Source organism: Trachypithecus francoisi, unplaced genomic scaffold (assembly GCF_009764315.1).
Source record: "Trachypithecus francoisi isolate TF-2019V2 unplaced genomic scaffold, Tfra_2.0 Lachesis_group13, whole genome shotgun sequence".
Lineage (NCBI taxonomy): Eukaryota > Metazoa > Chordata > Mammalia > Primates > Cercopithecidae > Trachypithecus > Trachypithecus francoisi.
Window position 1 is genome coordinate 68,434,957 of NW_022681458.1, and position 16,537 is coordinate 68,451,493.

Consider the following 16,537-nt stretch of genomic DNA (forward strand, 5'->3'; position numbering starts at 1 on the left):
GCACTTTTATAAGGCACTAGTCTATTCACAAGCACCTCATAACTTAATCACTTCTCAAAAGGCCTTACCTCTTCATAACACCACAGTGGGGATAAGTTTCAACATGAATTTGGAATGGATGCATTCAAGCCATAGTATATACTTAATCATGATTTTAATTCAATTAATAGTGCTGCCAGGTGTCGTGGCTCACACCTGTAATTCCAGCACTCTGGGAACCAAGGTGGGTGGATCACTTGAGGCCAGGAGTTTGAGACCAGCCTGGCCAACACAGCGAAACCCTGTCTCTACAAAGAACACAAAAATTAGCCATGAGTGGTGGTGGGCGCCTGTAGTCCCAGCTATTCGGGAGGCTGAGGCATGAGCATCCCTTGAACCTGGGAGGTTGATGTTGCAGTGAGCTCAGATTGCGCTGCTGCGCTCTTGCCTGGGTGACGGAGCGAGACTGTCTCAAAAAAAAAAAAAAAAAACCCAGTGTTTGCATTGCTATGACTGCGCAAATCTTGTTCACTGCTCAGTCAAAAGGTGTAACACAATCATTTTTCCTCAATTATTTCTGAAGTATTTCTGAATTATTTTCCTCAATTATTTCTGAAGTAAATAGTTGCCCTTTTTTCACTTGCTCAGTTCTAAGTGCATATCATTACCATTTCTCCAAATTTACTAACAAATCTGTCAATCAATGTCTATCAATGATCTGTTCAGTTGCAAACACTTGATCATTTCTATTTTTCCTCCCCCAGACTCCCGTCATGGGGGCCTCACCCTCTCTCAGATTTGGACAGGGTTGCTTTTTGGGTGTGGGGAACATCTACATCCTCTGTCCATGTCAGATATCCTCTTCCCTGGAGCTCATGTTTTTTTGTTGTTGTTGTTGAATCTCTCCATTTGTTGAAGGATATCTTCCAGGAGCTTTGTAAGAAAGGGCATATGGAAGTAAAATTTTTTTTGTTTTTGTTTTTTTGATGGAGTCTCACTCTGTCACCCAGGGTAGAGGGCAGTGGCTTGATCTTGGCTCGCTGCAAGCTCCACCTCTCTGGTTCAAGTGATTCTTCTGCCTCAGCCTTCCGAGTAGCTGGGACTACAGGCGCCTGCCACCACACCCGGCTAACTTTTGTATTTTTAGTAGAGACGAGGTCTCACCATATTGGCCAGGCTGATCTCAACCTCGTGATCCACCTGCCTTAGCCTCCCAAAGAGCTGGGATTACAGGCGTGAGCCACTGTGCCTGGCCAGAAGTAAATTTTTTGATTATTTGCATGTCCAAGTATAAAATTATTCAGATCTCATATTTGATTGAATACTGGACTGAGTATGCAATTCTAGATGGAAAATAACTTTACCTTAGAATTTTGAAAATATTTGTCTAGCATCTAGAAGAAGTCATGTATTATTCCGACTTCTTTTGTTTTCTATATACCATATTTTTTTCCTCTCTAAAAACTCTTATGACATGTGTTCTATTCCTGGCATTCTGAAATTTGACATTTTTATCCCTTTTAATCTCTTTTCAAAAGCCTGTTAGAAAAGTTTCCTGAAAAGAGATGCAATGTTTTCTGAAATTCTATGACCATTAAAAAAATACTTATTTGGGGGAAGGCTAGAATGTTAGTTAGTGGACATAATGATCTGAAAGTAATCAGAAATTTTTGAAACTAAATTAAATATTCAATACTTTTGCTTTATTTGCAAGAGTGGTTCTCAGCCAGGGGTGATTTTGCCACCCAGTGAAACGTGGCAACGCCTGGCAGTACTTTAGGTTGTCTTGACTTTGGGCAGGGAGGGATTGCTACTGGCACCTAGTGGGTAGAGGCCAGGGATGCTGCTCAACATCCTGCGATGCACAGAAGATCCTCACAATGAAGAATGATCAGGCCCAAAATATCAATAGTGTGATTTAGAAACTCTGCTTTAAAGATTTCAAATTTCTTTGTTAGTAGAAATGCCAAAAATTCTGAGTAGATTGGTTTTGTTCATTCATAGCATCTCCAAATACTACACACATACTCATAGCATCTCCAAATATGTCACACGTATTTAATTGCATGTCTAGTAAGTGCCAGGCACCATGCCTGCTCTCACAGAACTTAAAGTCTCTTGAAATAAATTGGCTTGCCTTTTATTTTTGGTATATTTGGGGAGTCTATGAAATAGATAATTTTTTCCCTCAATTTTAGGATTGTAAAAACAAATTTCTTGGAGGAAAAGACAACCTTTCCGCTTTGGTCTTGTGCTTTCACATCAACGACCCTTGCTTGAGCGTGCTGGAAACGGTGAGGCGGGGCGATGCTGTGTTCATCAAGGACAGAGACACCGCCGTGATCTCAGCACTGCAATTCACTGCAGGCTGGAATGCTTGTCGAAGATGCACATTCCTAGGTCCTCAGACAAAAGAAATCAGAATCACTGAGATGTAACCGAGACTCTGTGTTCCAACAAGCTCCCCAAGTGGTTTCTTGTTCACCAACATCTGAGAATCTCTGGCCCAGACCCTGTGCTGTTGTGAAAATGGGTATGAATATTTGGATCCAGGGGTGAAATGGTGGTAATTAGTGCACACAGCATCTTTAATATTAGGAATAAGATGAAGTATTAACATTGAGTTTAGAGCACTACTCTGTCGTCAGACTGCTCGATTCGACTCTTAGCTCCATCATTTATTAGCTGTGTGACACTGAGGAAATGACCTAACCTCTCTGAGTCTCTGTTTCCTGTAAAGTGGGATAATAGTAATCATAGTTCATAGGGTGCATGCTGGGATTCATGGGAAATACTTTCTACAGTCTGGCATATAATCAGTGCTCAATATTATGGTTATAAAGAGACACAACTCCTGTGATCTTGAGACAGTTCTTGAGATCCAAGACACTTCTTGATCTAAACCTTAATGATTTCTCCAGCAAAAAACTTCCTCCTCTCCAGACTTAATGCATCCCACAGGCTCACATACTGTGCAGTGTGTGTACATACACACTCATACCCACTGCCTGTCTTACACATGCACACATGCTTTCTCACACTCACACACACTCTCACACGTTTTCTCACACACATACACTCTCACACACACATTCACACAAGTTCTGTCTCACACACACACCCCTCACACATGTTCTCTCACACTGTTCACACTCACGCATACACACTCTCACACATGTTCTTTCATAGACACTCACACTCACACCTGTTCTTTCTCTCACATACACACTCTCACACATGTACACACACACACCCCTCTACCACTCATAAGACAGCTGTCCCTCAGGGTCTAGCATCTGTGTGACTTTCTTTGTTCTGGAAAGGCTTCTTGTCAGCACTGTCCTTTCCAAGATCTGCACTGCACTGTGGGCTGGGGTTGTGATAATTAGTCCCTTTCAGATGGCACAGGCTTAATGATAATGAGTGGGCAGAACTGCGTGGCTGCAGGCTGGGAGCAGGAGGTGGAGAAGGTATGGCTAACGGCAGAGTCCGAGGCCGTAACTTGGGGTGGCCAGAGGCAGGACACCTCTCTTTCCATACCCTGCGGGGCCAGGTTTGGGGGCACAGTGGAGATGAAGCACCCTCCTGGTGGCAGGCCTCACTTGCTCGAGCCTCAAGGAACGCAGAATGTAACCAGAGCTAAGCACAGGCGCTGAGAGCCCTCTATGGGCTCTTCCAATCACAATGTTGTGATTAGCCACACTTCCTGCTTGGAAAACAGGCAGGCAGATATTTAAAAGGGAAATCCTACTGTGAGGTTTGGATAGGATTTCAAATGGATTTTTTCTGCAAATAAGATTAAAGGCAGAAAGAGGAAGGGATGCTATTCAAAACTTTCCCAAGGCCTAGGGCTTGTTGAGCTGTAGAGCAAAGGATGCCCAGAGACCCTGGGAGCTCCAGCTCCCTATAACTTCATGTTACGCTGGACTTTCCCAAGCAAGTGACTTTGACCATCATTCAGATTGGATGGACAGTGGAGGCATGAACAAGACCTTAACATTTTTTTTGTTTTTTTGGGTTTTTTTGTAGAAGATTCTCTTAAGCAGGTTTGTTGCTGTCAGCAAACAACTGTTGAGCTTCTAGCGAGGACACCTCAGGAAATTGGTTAGGTGACTGGGCAAGCTGTGTAATCTCTGTCGTCTTAGTCACCTCATCAGGAAACTGGGACAATCATAGGACTTATCTCAAAGGATTGTTGTATGATGAGAGTGAATGCTTACAGAGCACTTAAAGCAGAAGCCGGCACACACTCAGCCTTCAGGAAATGTGAGCTATTGTTTTCCTGAGGAATTCGTCAATACTGCAGGTTCAAAGGGCTCATAGATTAGCCAAGGTCATTGCAAGTCACAGTGAAAGTCTATGGCTTTCTATTACATGTTCAGGTTTAAAAGAGTGATTGCTTTACATACTCAACATTTTCTGGAAATACAAATGTACGTTTTGAAATTTAGTCCCGAATGGTAGTTTACAGGACCCTCCATTGTGGTAGTGATGACCCTCATGCTGAAAGAAAGCACGTTGTATTTAATACAAAGCCTGCAAAGAACCTGCTTGAACATTAAACTTTACAGAGGAACACATAAAATGCACTGGAGCAAAAATTCCTCAACTCTTCTGCCACCAGCAGATGGGGTTAAGGGTCCCTCAGTCTCTCTTTGGACTTAAGGAAAATGTGGACTTCTGGACAACCTTTGTAAGGACACTAGCTTCTGTACTTTTTTTTTTTTTTGCCCTAGGACTTTGGGAAAACAGATTCCAATCATATAGAGATACGAGCCAGAATGTTAAAAAAAAATCTAGTGTTTTGTTCATTCAGAAGTCAAGTGATGACTGTTAGTTGAAAAGTATATTTCTGTTATTAAAGAAGCAAATTAAAATCACAAGAAAACAATGAAATGATCAGCTTGCAAAGTTATTTGCGCTGATTAAAAGCACCAATAAATGTGTCTCGGTTCTATAACTGCTTCATTTGGCACTTGACATGTAATAGATTTTTTTCACAGTATAATATCTCCATTGAAATACAATTATTTTGCAGATTGCTCAACTGAATACTCTTATAAACATGCTGTTAGGGACACTCACCCCTGGTGATCATCTGGGTATCATGACAATGTGCACAATTGATGGACAAGAGAGGGATGTGGCAGCCAAGCTCAGAGAAGAGAAGGTGATTTGTTGCAGAGCAATTACCCTAATGCATTTTTAAAAGCATAAAATAAAGAATCATCTCATTTGCTGAAAAGATATTTTAGGTGTTTCGGTAAAGCAGAGACAGAATATTTTGATTGTCAGGTTTTTTTTTTTCTTTATAAAGTTAGATAATTACATTTACCAGTTAAAGAATTGCCATTTAAAAATAATATTTTGTCTAAATGTTTAAAGATGTCTATTAAAAATGTATACTGAACATGACAGCGGCCTTTTCATGCTGTAATTCTAATCCGTGGTCTGAAAACAATTAGGCTGAAAAAATGAACATTTCTTCAGTGCTAGCTGGAGAGTCAAGAATCGGTAAAGTATATTATGATTTTTAAGATCGTTTTGTGTTTGCTCAGATAACACATCTAAGGAAGGTTCTGTGGCTTATGTATGCATTTAGTTTCCTCAGTAATCTCTCCAGGGGCAAAGCCCCCAGTAGTCTGTGTTCCAGGGAACCCATGATTTCATGCATAAGAATGTGGAGGACGTTAGGGGATCTTCAAGGAAACAGCCAAATGTGACCTATCTATTTAGACCCCTCGTTCATCTGACATATACACTAGCATAGCTATACTGGTTACAATACTGAAATATTTGCTCACCTGTCAGAAGCAAGTCCTTCCTCCAAGGCCCCTGTGTGGCCCCCTCAGGCCACTCCCTGAGACCCTCCAGGCAGCCCCCAACTCAGCAGGCAAAAGATGAATGCCTGCCTTGGCAGAGGCTGCCAGCTTGCCCCAGCCTTGAGTTTTTCTTTCTTTTTTAACTTTTAGAACCTTTTGTTTTGTTTTCTTTTCTTTTCTTTTTTTTTTTTTTGAGACAGAGTCTTGCACTGTCGCCTGGGCTGAAGAGCAATGGCGTGATCTAGGATCACTGCAACCTCCACCTCCCGGGTTCAAGCAATTCTCCTGCCTCAGCCTCTTGAGTAGCTGGGATTACAGGCCCCCACCACCATGTCCGGCTAAATTTTTGCTACATTTTTGTGTTTTTAGGAGAGGCGGGGTTTCACTATGTTGGCCAGGCTGGTCTCGAACTCCTGACCTCGTGATCCACCCACACTGGCCTCCCAAAGTGTTGGGATTATTGGCGTGAGCCACCGCGCCCAGCCTTTTTAAAACTTTTTCTAAGTAAATAATTACTAATCTAAGTGATAAGTATTTTCCTGGCACTGCCTAACTTCTCTGGAACAATCACTTAGATTTTACAACGCCCTTAATAAAGAATTAATTGAGTACATCTTTTTGACTGGAGTAATTTATTTAGTTAGAATTTTTGAAGAAAGTAATTCTTGTTTGTGCTCACAACAAAGTAATTAGTGATCGTCATTTTACTTAAAAGAAGGCTTTAGGAAGAGGCTTTTTTAAAGGTATCATTTATGATGGCAGAGCTTATGAGAGGCACCCTTTGTCCAGGACAATAGTCTTTTAGCCTTGTTAGTGCCTTATTCTATATAAATGTGCCTAATTGTTACAGTTGCTAAACAGACCTCATCCTACTGCGTGTGATCATTTAGCTGTGAGGAGGCATAATAGCAGTTGCATCTGAAATTTGCAGTAATTTTACATATTCTTCCTGCAGACATTTTTTTTCTTGTTGCTAAAGGAGCTGAGGAAGTGCTGCTGTTTTTCCTATTGTCAAGGGCAGCTGTCTCTCTGTGCTGAGGCTGTGCACCCACCAGCCAGGCAGATGGTGGATGGTGGCTGAGGCATGTCTTCCGTGCACACACAGGACCCACTTTGCTGGCTTTGGGGAGCGCAGCTGCCACACTGTTAGGATGGTGACAGCGAGGCGCCGTCTGCATTTCAGACACGGGAGCCCTTGTATAGAGCCATGTGCTCTGAAAGGGTGCTTGGGGTCTTTGGAGCATTGAATAGGCACTTGCATATTTAAACTGCCAGAGCTGTGTGAAAATATGGATTCCTATTAATTAGAATTTTGGATAGGAATCAGGCAGGAGGTGTGTTGCAAGGACTAGGGGAAACCGTTCTGCCGGATCTGCATGTTAATGTATTCCTGATGGGAGAGGCAAGCCCAGGACCCTGGAGCCTGCTTCACGCTTCCGGGATTCTAAGACTTGATTCACTCTTCCACTTTCACCTATATGGATCCTTTATGCTACTCAAATCCATTCTGAGCGTGGCTTTGATACAGCACTCCATTGTCTGGGGGAGGGTTTGACTGTGCGTAAGGTGAAAGAACCTTTCCTGATCCCGTATGCTGTGACTTGACCCTCCAAAAAGGGTGGCTTGTAGGAAACTAACACAGGAACCTCGGCTATGGTGCTTCATTTCCTTACTGTCAAGTGTATTCCATGAGGCAGGGCTTTAGCTCTGTTACTCCTGTCATACCCTCCCCTGTGGTTCGTCCACTGTCCTCAAACGTGGACATTCAGGCTTCACTCCGTTTTATTAAGATATAATTCACATATTACACAGTTCACTCATTTAAAGCCTACAATTCAATGGTTTTTAGTATATTCACAGATTTCACAGATAGGTGCAATGATCACTATAGTCAATTTTAGAACATTTTTATCATGCACGTCAAAAAGACACCCTATGGTTTCTTCAGCTAATTCTTTACCCTTAAGCTATCATTCCAAATTCCCTGCCCCCTTCCCTCAGCCCTAAGTAATCACAATCTGCTTTTTGTCTCTATAGATTGCAGACACTTTTGTGTGTGAGTAGTTCGAGGGTGTGCTGGAGGGTGTATGAGTGTGGGTCTGCAGATAGCATGGGGTCAAGAGGAGAGGACAGGGAAAACTTCCAGAACAGATGAGAAAGCAGCCCTAGCATGGAAACGCATCGAGCTCAGTCACCATCTCTTGAAGTCAAAGTGATCCACTTCTAGGTGTCTTTTTTTTAGATTTTTTTTTTTTTTTTCTAATACAAAGTCACTTTCTCTGTTGCCCAGGCTGAAGTGCAGTGGCGCCATCTGGGCTTACTGCAGCCTCCACCTCCCAGGTTCAAGCGATTCTCCTTCCTCAGCCTCCCAAGTAGCTGGGACTGCAGTCGTGTGTCACCACGCCTAGCTAATTGTTGCATTTTTTTTGTAGAGACAGGGTTTCACCATGTTGGCCAGGTTGGTCTCAAATTCCTGGCCTCCAGTGATCTGTCCACCTTGGTTTCCCAAAGTGCTGGGATTACAGGTGTGAGCCACCACAACTGGCCCACTCTAGTTTTATCATCCAAGCTAACACAGGACCCTAGTAGCCCATCACTAACCTTGAAAATTTTAATAGCTTACCTAATTGAAACTGTAACTTACACAGATTTGAGAAAAGTTACGTTTTTATTTTATACCATACCAAGAAGCAGGATTTTTTGTTTTTTTGGTTTATCAATGGTGTGCATTTAGGTAAGGGGCCACTTACGTTTCAGAACCAAAGCATCGAAAGGTTGGCCAGACAATCAGAAAATTCTAATAGTGAGAACTCACATTTGGAGGGGTCAAGATAGAACTTGCATCTGATAAGTCTCAGAACAGGGCTTTGCCACCTTTGAGAGTTTTGATAGTTTATTATTTCATTTTTTAAGATTATCTAACCCTAACAATTTCACTCACCCCTGCCCATCTACTGCCCACACCAACACAAGAAGACATTTATTAATTACACATAGATTCAAAGAATTTGGAGCTGGAAAAGATTTTAGGGACAATTCCATCAAAGCCACTTGTATTAGTCAGCTCAGGCTGCCAGAAAAAAAAAAAAAAAAATCAGGGACCTGGTGGCTTACGCAGCAGAATGCAGTGTAGAGGCTGAAAGTCAGATCAGGATGCCAACACGGTTGGGTTCTGGTGAGGGCCCTCTCTCTGGCTTGTGGGTGGTGGCCTTCTTGCCTGTTTTGGAAGTGACTATATTCACAGGGTTCCCACTGACCAAACCATACCCTCTGCACTGTCTTCTTGTTTCCTGTCAGACGGAAGTGGTGTTCCTGTGTGTGCACGCGCATGCGTTGTGAGTATGTGTGAGAGAGACAGATGAAAAGAATCTCTGAGTGAGAGATTTTTATTTAAGAAGATTTGTACATTGTTTTCCCATTGCTTGTTTTTATTTTTTAAAATCTTTTTTAGTGCTGTGAATGGCTGTGTCATTTTTGTTGTTGTGTCTTCACATGTTAGAGAGAGAGATAGAGAGAGAGAGAGAGAACTCTCTGGTGTCTCTTTTTATAAAGGCACTAATCCCATCATGAAAGCCTCACCCTCATATCTTCATCTAAACCTAATTATCTCTCAAAGACCCTGTCTCCCAAACCACCACAAGGGGGGCGGTGAGGGCTTCCACATACGCATTTTAGGGGGGATGCAGTTCAGCCTACAGTACCACTCATGAAGACTTTCTTTATGTTAACATGAAATAAGTGTATCTATTTTAGAGAATTCCATTACATTTCTGGAGCTGGTTATAGATCTGACAGAATATCAAAAATATGCCATACTTTTGTTCCTTGCTTTGAAGCCTTATTGTGAGTTGGAACTGCTGGATTTGATAGAAGATTCTTGAAAATTAAGCCAAAATCGAGGCAGAAAATGAGGATGCAGTGAAAATCTTGGAGGTGAGGATGAAGGGCTCTTAAAGCTATGTTGCAGAGAGAAGGGAGGAGATGGCACTCCAAAGGGGGCACTACCTTCCTGAGGCAGTGAGTAGAAGGACGGAGGCAGATGTCAGGTGGAAGTAACCTGAGGGTGGCTGAAGAGGAGGCGCTGTCGGTGGAATTGCCCAAGAATACAACCATCCTCAGAAGTCCCATCTTGCAGGGTGAACACCTGGGCGTGAGCACGTGGTTTTCTTTCCACTTCAGGCGAACAGTGGTGCTGCTCAGTGTGGTATCCCCAGCCAATGGGCCAGCCTCCTGACCGCCATTTGGAAATTGCCTGTAACCTACAGTGACTCCTCAGTGGCTTCTGTCTCTTCATTAGAAGGATACTCAAATTATTGAATACTGAGAATGACACCGATAGAGGCAACATGAGCCCAGTGTTGGTGATTGTGAAAGTTACCAAACTTGGACATTTGACCCACTGCTTACCCTTTCATAGGCAAATTAGACAGAGCCAGGATTTACAGGGAGCGTGTTCTCAGATATACGGTTTAGGATTCAAGTTAGTTTCTTTTTTTTTTGCTTGAGGATAATTTGATTATCTTCAGTCTACATTCATACAGAAATATGTATTAAGCAAGCTTTGAGGGTTCCAGCAGGGGGTATGTTTAAATACAGTATCCAGTTCTCTTGGTGTATTTAAATATGATTTATTCAACAAAGGTTAAGTTTGCACACAGCCTTTTGGTCTCATCCCTATGAACAGCAAGGTGGACTTTCTTTGTGTAGACACCAGACAATGGCAACTGTTCATTTTCTGGCAAGGAAAAGAGCTAGTCAGTGTTTTCATCTTTTCAGTTCAACTGTGAGAACACTGACCTGCAGAAGCCCCAAAGGAGGGGTATTGATCCTTCAGCCAGGTGTGTTTCCATTGTTTCTGGGGTTTTTGCTTTGTTAAACCCGTGTGTAGCATATTTCAAAAAATAGGCCGTAAACATTCAGTTTGGGAAGAGTCTCTTGAAGTGATGCCACGGAGCTGTCAAGAAGAGTAGAGTTCATTTACTTCGTGGAGACTGTGGAATGTTATTGACAAATGATGTTTTACCATCATTGACATGTACTTAACCTTGGTTGAATAAATCGTATTCAAATACACCAAGAGAACTGGATATTGTATTTAAACATACCCCCTGCTGGAACCCTCAAAGCTTGCTTAATACATATTTCTATATGAATGCAGACTGAAGATACCAAATTGACACAAGGAGATACAGCAAATTTGCTAGACAGTCTTCATAGATACATGCATAGATGGCAAATATGTACATACAACATTCTTTAAATATTGGTTTTTATATTGAGTCTGAGAATTTTTCACTGGTTAAGTTTGTGACTGAAATATTCAGTTAACTGAGCCAGTACTTCAGCTTCTGTTTGGCTTGGGAAGTGGCTCCTACCTTTCATGTTACCACGCCTGTTTTGGAAGTAGCTGACTGTTTTCACTGGGCTCCCACTGACCTAAACCATACCCTGACACTGTCTTCTTGTTTCCAGTCAAATGGAAGTGGTGTGCACATGGACATGTGTGTGCATGTGTGTGTGTCAGAGAGACACTGGGAGAAGAGCGAGACTGGGATGGAAAGACTCTTCCCCTGAGTGAGAGAGATTTTGAATCATTTTTGGGAGATTTGTGTGTTATTTTTCCACTGTTTGTTTTTATTTTTAAAAATCTTCTCTGGTGCTATGGATGGCCGTGTCATTTTTGTTACTGTTGAGCTATAAGAAAAACACTGGCAGTTACGACAGACTATGAAGCCAGAAGAATTTCCTGAAGAAAATATCCTCATCTGTTATGTAAGTGTTCTTGTTTTGTTTTGTTAGTAAAAAGTCTCAACTCAGTTATGAAGCACCTTATAAACATTTGCTATTTGAAGGAAATATCTAGTGATGACTTTCTACTTCAAAATGATGATCTGCAAATATTTGTTGAGTGTCTACTATGGGCGATATATTAGGTTAGGTATTGTGAGGCATAAGGATGAAAAGCACAAAGAAGACAGAGAAACATGCACTTGGTGCTTCCTTTGCCTTGTTTCCAAGAGGCTTTAGGGGGATAATGTCATGGAACAATGGCTGTCATTATAAGTGAGTTTTATGTTGTATAGCAATATGGACTGTCTCCAGTTTAGGATGGATTGGGTTCTAGAAATTCATTTGAAAATTAGTTGTTTGAAAATCAGAAAACATTTCCTTATGCTAAAATTTTAAGGGCACCTAACCTGCTTTTATAACATTGAATTGATTTCATCACCAGAGCTGCCCCTAGGGTATGAGGGAGTCCCTGGTCATTTTTTTTTTTTTCCTCATGGGACATCTGCTTATATAAGCAATTTGAGTCACTCAGAATCAGTGTATGAGCATCATTCTGATGCCCAGTCTCTTCTGATCACACGAAATAGATGCCACATTGGCCAGCAGAGACAGCGCATTGGCCAGGCTGCCCTCTCAGAACCAGGGCTTAGCCATTGCACCCTGGGTGGCCCCACAGGCTTGAGTGCTGGAGCTCCCTAGGGCACTTGGTTGACTGCACAGTGTGGGGAAGCAGTGAAAGTTTGGAGAGCTGCCAGAATGTGAGACATGGATGGGGACTCACACAGGTCCTAGTCCAGGCTCAGAGTGACTTCCCAGTTGGCACTGCCAGCCTTCGCCTGTCCCAGGCACCAGAAGAGACTCCAAGGCACGGGAATCCCTGAGTCCTGGGTTCTGGGCAGGACCCCTGCTTTCCTGAGTGTAAGAGTGATAACAGCAGTGACAATATTCCCAGGACCTCTGCTTTCCTGAGTGTAACAGCGATAACAGCAGTGACAATATTTCCAAGGGAAAGTGCATTATCAGTTTCAATCCAGAGTACCATTAGTAATTTTTTGATGTGTCTGGCACACTTTAGGTGCTCATTATATTTGCTGAATGAATAAATGGATGGTTTGAGGCTAGGGTGCTCCTTCTGGTAAAAGGGTAGGCTAAGCACCAAGTGCTGTTTAAGTTCGCATAAGAAAAGGCACTTCTATATGTGGGTCACCGTTCAGCTGTTCTACTTTAGCGGGTGAAGGTTAATTACAATAAGTGGGTTAGAACTGGGAATATAAAACCTGGAATGGCATCTCTCAGCTCTTTGGTAGACACGGATCAAAAGTTGAAAAATCACAAACTTTTTAAATTGTTGTTATACTTCTGAAGAATTATAGATGAAAAATATTGTAGAAGACTTACACAAATTCAACTTAGTTACAATTTTGATGAGACTTAGAATTTCTAATACTCAGATCGACTCCAACTTTTGAGACCCAAAGTGAAAATGTGGGTAACAAATACTTTTTCCAAATAATAATTTGTAAGAAGATAATTCACACACTCTTCATTGACCTGCAAGAAGGTCCTGCCACTGCCGAATAATCCTCAGATTAATTAGAAGTTAATATAGCAATTGCATCTTAAAGAGTTTTCCTCATATAGTCGTAAGCACTTAAACCCTCTTCTGCACACCCTGACTGTAACGATGTGTCTCTGAATACTCAGGATGGCGTATTGTGTATGGCTGTGGCATCGCAATTTTCCCTGTAGCTGGGAAAATCCCAGACTAAAGCAGCTCAAAGATTTGCTGAACTCACCACGAGGTGGGACCGAAGTGGGCTCAGGTGCTTTCTGTGACATAGATTCTGACTTTGTTACAGATTTATCATTATTCCACTGGTACCATCCTCTGCAACTGGTGAGAAGGAAGTTGAGCATATTCATTATTACTTTGTTACCTCTGCAGAGACAACCACCTGTAACTCTACTTTGCCAAATGGGTGTGAGGTAGAGGGTGACTTTACGTGATAGAAAAGTATTTTCCTTTGTTGGCTTAATGCCAACAGTGAACGAAATAACTATTTAACATAATTAGTGATTACTAGGTATTTGTACAGTAAATGCTTTGCTGGAACAATTAGCAAACAGTTTTAACAACAACTACACCAATGGATCAGGATGAGTGGATTTATGATTAGTGGGGGCTTATCACAAGGTGGGCCCAGAAGACCTTATGGGCTCACATTTATGAAGAGTCTTGAAATTTACATGTTCACATTACTTTGAAATGAGGCTACATGTAGTCACAGGGCTACCTTGCCAAGAGTGAACATTTAAAATATCCTGTTATTTCTGTAACCTTGCTTCAGCTTGTATTGTGTTTTAATACCTTGAACACCTTAAAACATGGAGGTGATCCAGCAGTCTCCAGATGCAGATTGCAGGGAGGCCCCAGTAAACTGCCCAGTCATACTCTGCACAGACATAACTTTCTACTCTATGGTACAGAAATGAAAGGCTTCGATGGCTTTATTTTCCCAGCCTAGACACTAATGAAATGGAAAAGCTAAAGTGGGGACAAGTGCATGGTATCTGACATTAGGCTCATTCATTCATTCACTCACTGAATGAAGATTGATTGAGTGATCAGACAGACCGGAAAAAGAGCCCAGGTTCTGCCAGATATTGTGGGGACCAAATGAGTACTGCATTAAGGAGGCAGCACAGGACTGGTATGAAGTGAGGGCTCATGAAAGTTAGCTGCTGGAAGTATTTGTACTACTTGATAATGGTAGTACATGTTAGGTGTTATGCTAGGTGCTGGAATCAAAAGGTGGAAAAACGTGTCCCTATCTTTTACAGGCTTGTGGCCTAGGGACATGGAGAAACAACTGCAAATTCAGCTCTATAGGAACTATAACTGGCATTTGTGTAGAGTGGGGACCACATAAAGAGGCAGTGTTGAACTCTGCCTTGGATGTAAAGAGGGGTTATGGATGTCAGAGAAAATCCCCATTCTTGTTTCGTGCAACCCCTAATTAGCTGGGAAAGTTTGGGCAAATCATTTGGCTGCTCTGAGTCTCATTTCTCTGATTTACAGGATGAGGGGGCAGACTAAAGCAGCTCGAAGATTTGCTGAACTCTTGAGGTGGAACCGAAGTGGGCTCAGGTGCTTTCCATGACATAAGTCAAGATTCTGACTTTGTTACAGATTTATCATTATTCCTTGAAAAAAATTCAGCTATGGTTGATTTCACTTCCTCAATATCTCATACTGAGCTAATTTCGAGCTAATTTCCAGTTTCAATAAACTTTGCTAATGAAATATCTTCTGCCACACGTGGATAAACTTGTCTTGCAGAGTCCCTCATCCACCTGCTAGGTCTTGCTCAGAGATTTTTGGCAGTAAAGAGACTGGCGGGAGGCTTCCCACAGGGCCTTTAATATCTGCAGTTTCTTCTCCTGGAAACTTCGCAGCCATCTTTCATGAATCTAAAAATGTTCGGGAAGCAGGCAGGATGATGAATTGAATGTGTTGGTGTGTTTCTGTCACCCTTCAGAGCCAGGATTGGTTGAATGTCCATTTCCTCAGCCACGTGCTAGGAAGAGTTTTGGTTTTAGGATGTTTCCAAAATCCCCTGGCAGATATTGACACAAACATTATGATAAAAGAGAGTCACTAATGTATTTTCCGTGCCAAATGTCTTAAACCCCCGAGCCTCTAGATTTATGTGTCCCCTGTCAGTGCTTGCATCCAACCATGAGCAGGTGGTTTACTCGTGTCCATTTCTGGGGCTGGAGAGAGACCAGAGACCAAGAACTTTGGGATTCCTCTGATGGGTTCTGTGAACACCTAACGATATCCAGGCCCAATATATATCAGAAATGGTTAGATATTAGCTTTTTAAACTGAATGAAAGCACAAAATGGCTCATATAAAACATTTGCATTGCTCTACAGAGAAATTCCTTTTTCATAGTCTAGTAAAATTTAATGCTAAATTAATGCAATATTAAAAAATCCTCCTTTAAAAATCTAGAGGACTATGCATAATAACAAACCCCAAAATTCAACCAGTCTTGGACTAGTGCCCAGAGAGGTGCACAAACACAATAATACTTGCCCCTGCCTCCTGCCACTTCCCCTAAGTTAGCTAAAACAGAACTGTCGTAGCAAAGTGTAGAAACACTCAGCTGTTTACTGGTCCCACTTACTGGGAGTAACATGGAGAGTGGAGCCTCCTCTCTCACCCACAGAAAGTTCTAGGAAATAAGCCTTCCAGCCAATGATTCTATCATTTTTAGAATATTATAATACTTTAATAGAAATCCCATTTGAACATATGGTATATAGAGTATCCCTGAAGATAATGTTTTATACTGTCAAAAAGACTGTCTTCTTTTTTCCTTTCTCCCTGCCTCTTTTTAACTTCTTTCCTTTTCAATCTTTTCCCTCTTCCTTCCCCCACTTCCTTCCCCTACTTCCTTCCTTCTTTCCTTCCTTATTTCCTTCCTTTCTTATTTCCTTCTTTCCTTCTTTCCTTATTTCCCTCCTTCCTTCATTTCCTTCCTTCTTTCTTTCCTACCTTCCTTCTTTCTTTCCTTGTTTCCTTCCTTCCTTCTTTCTTTCCTTCCTTTCTTCCATCCTTTCTTCCTTCCTTTCTTTCTTTTTTCTTCTTTCTTTATTTTCTGTCTCCTTCCTTTCCTTCCTTCTCTTCTTTTTTTCTCTCTCCTTCCTTACTTCCATCGTATATAGGGAAATCACTTTTTTTCAACTGAAGCTGTGTAAGGAGTACCATAAAGTACCTTTTAAAATATATAGTAAGTGGTTAGTAAACTCTTCAATTCTGGTGAGAGAAATGGACAGATCCTGGAACCGTCATATTGCATACCTGTCATTTTATATGACTTAGTTAAAAAAATGCCGTTGTTCAATGTGAAGCTGTAAAGACAATCTAGCCTGACATT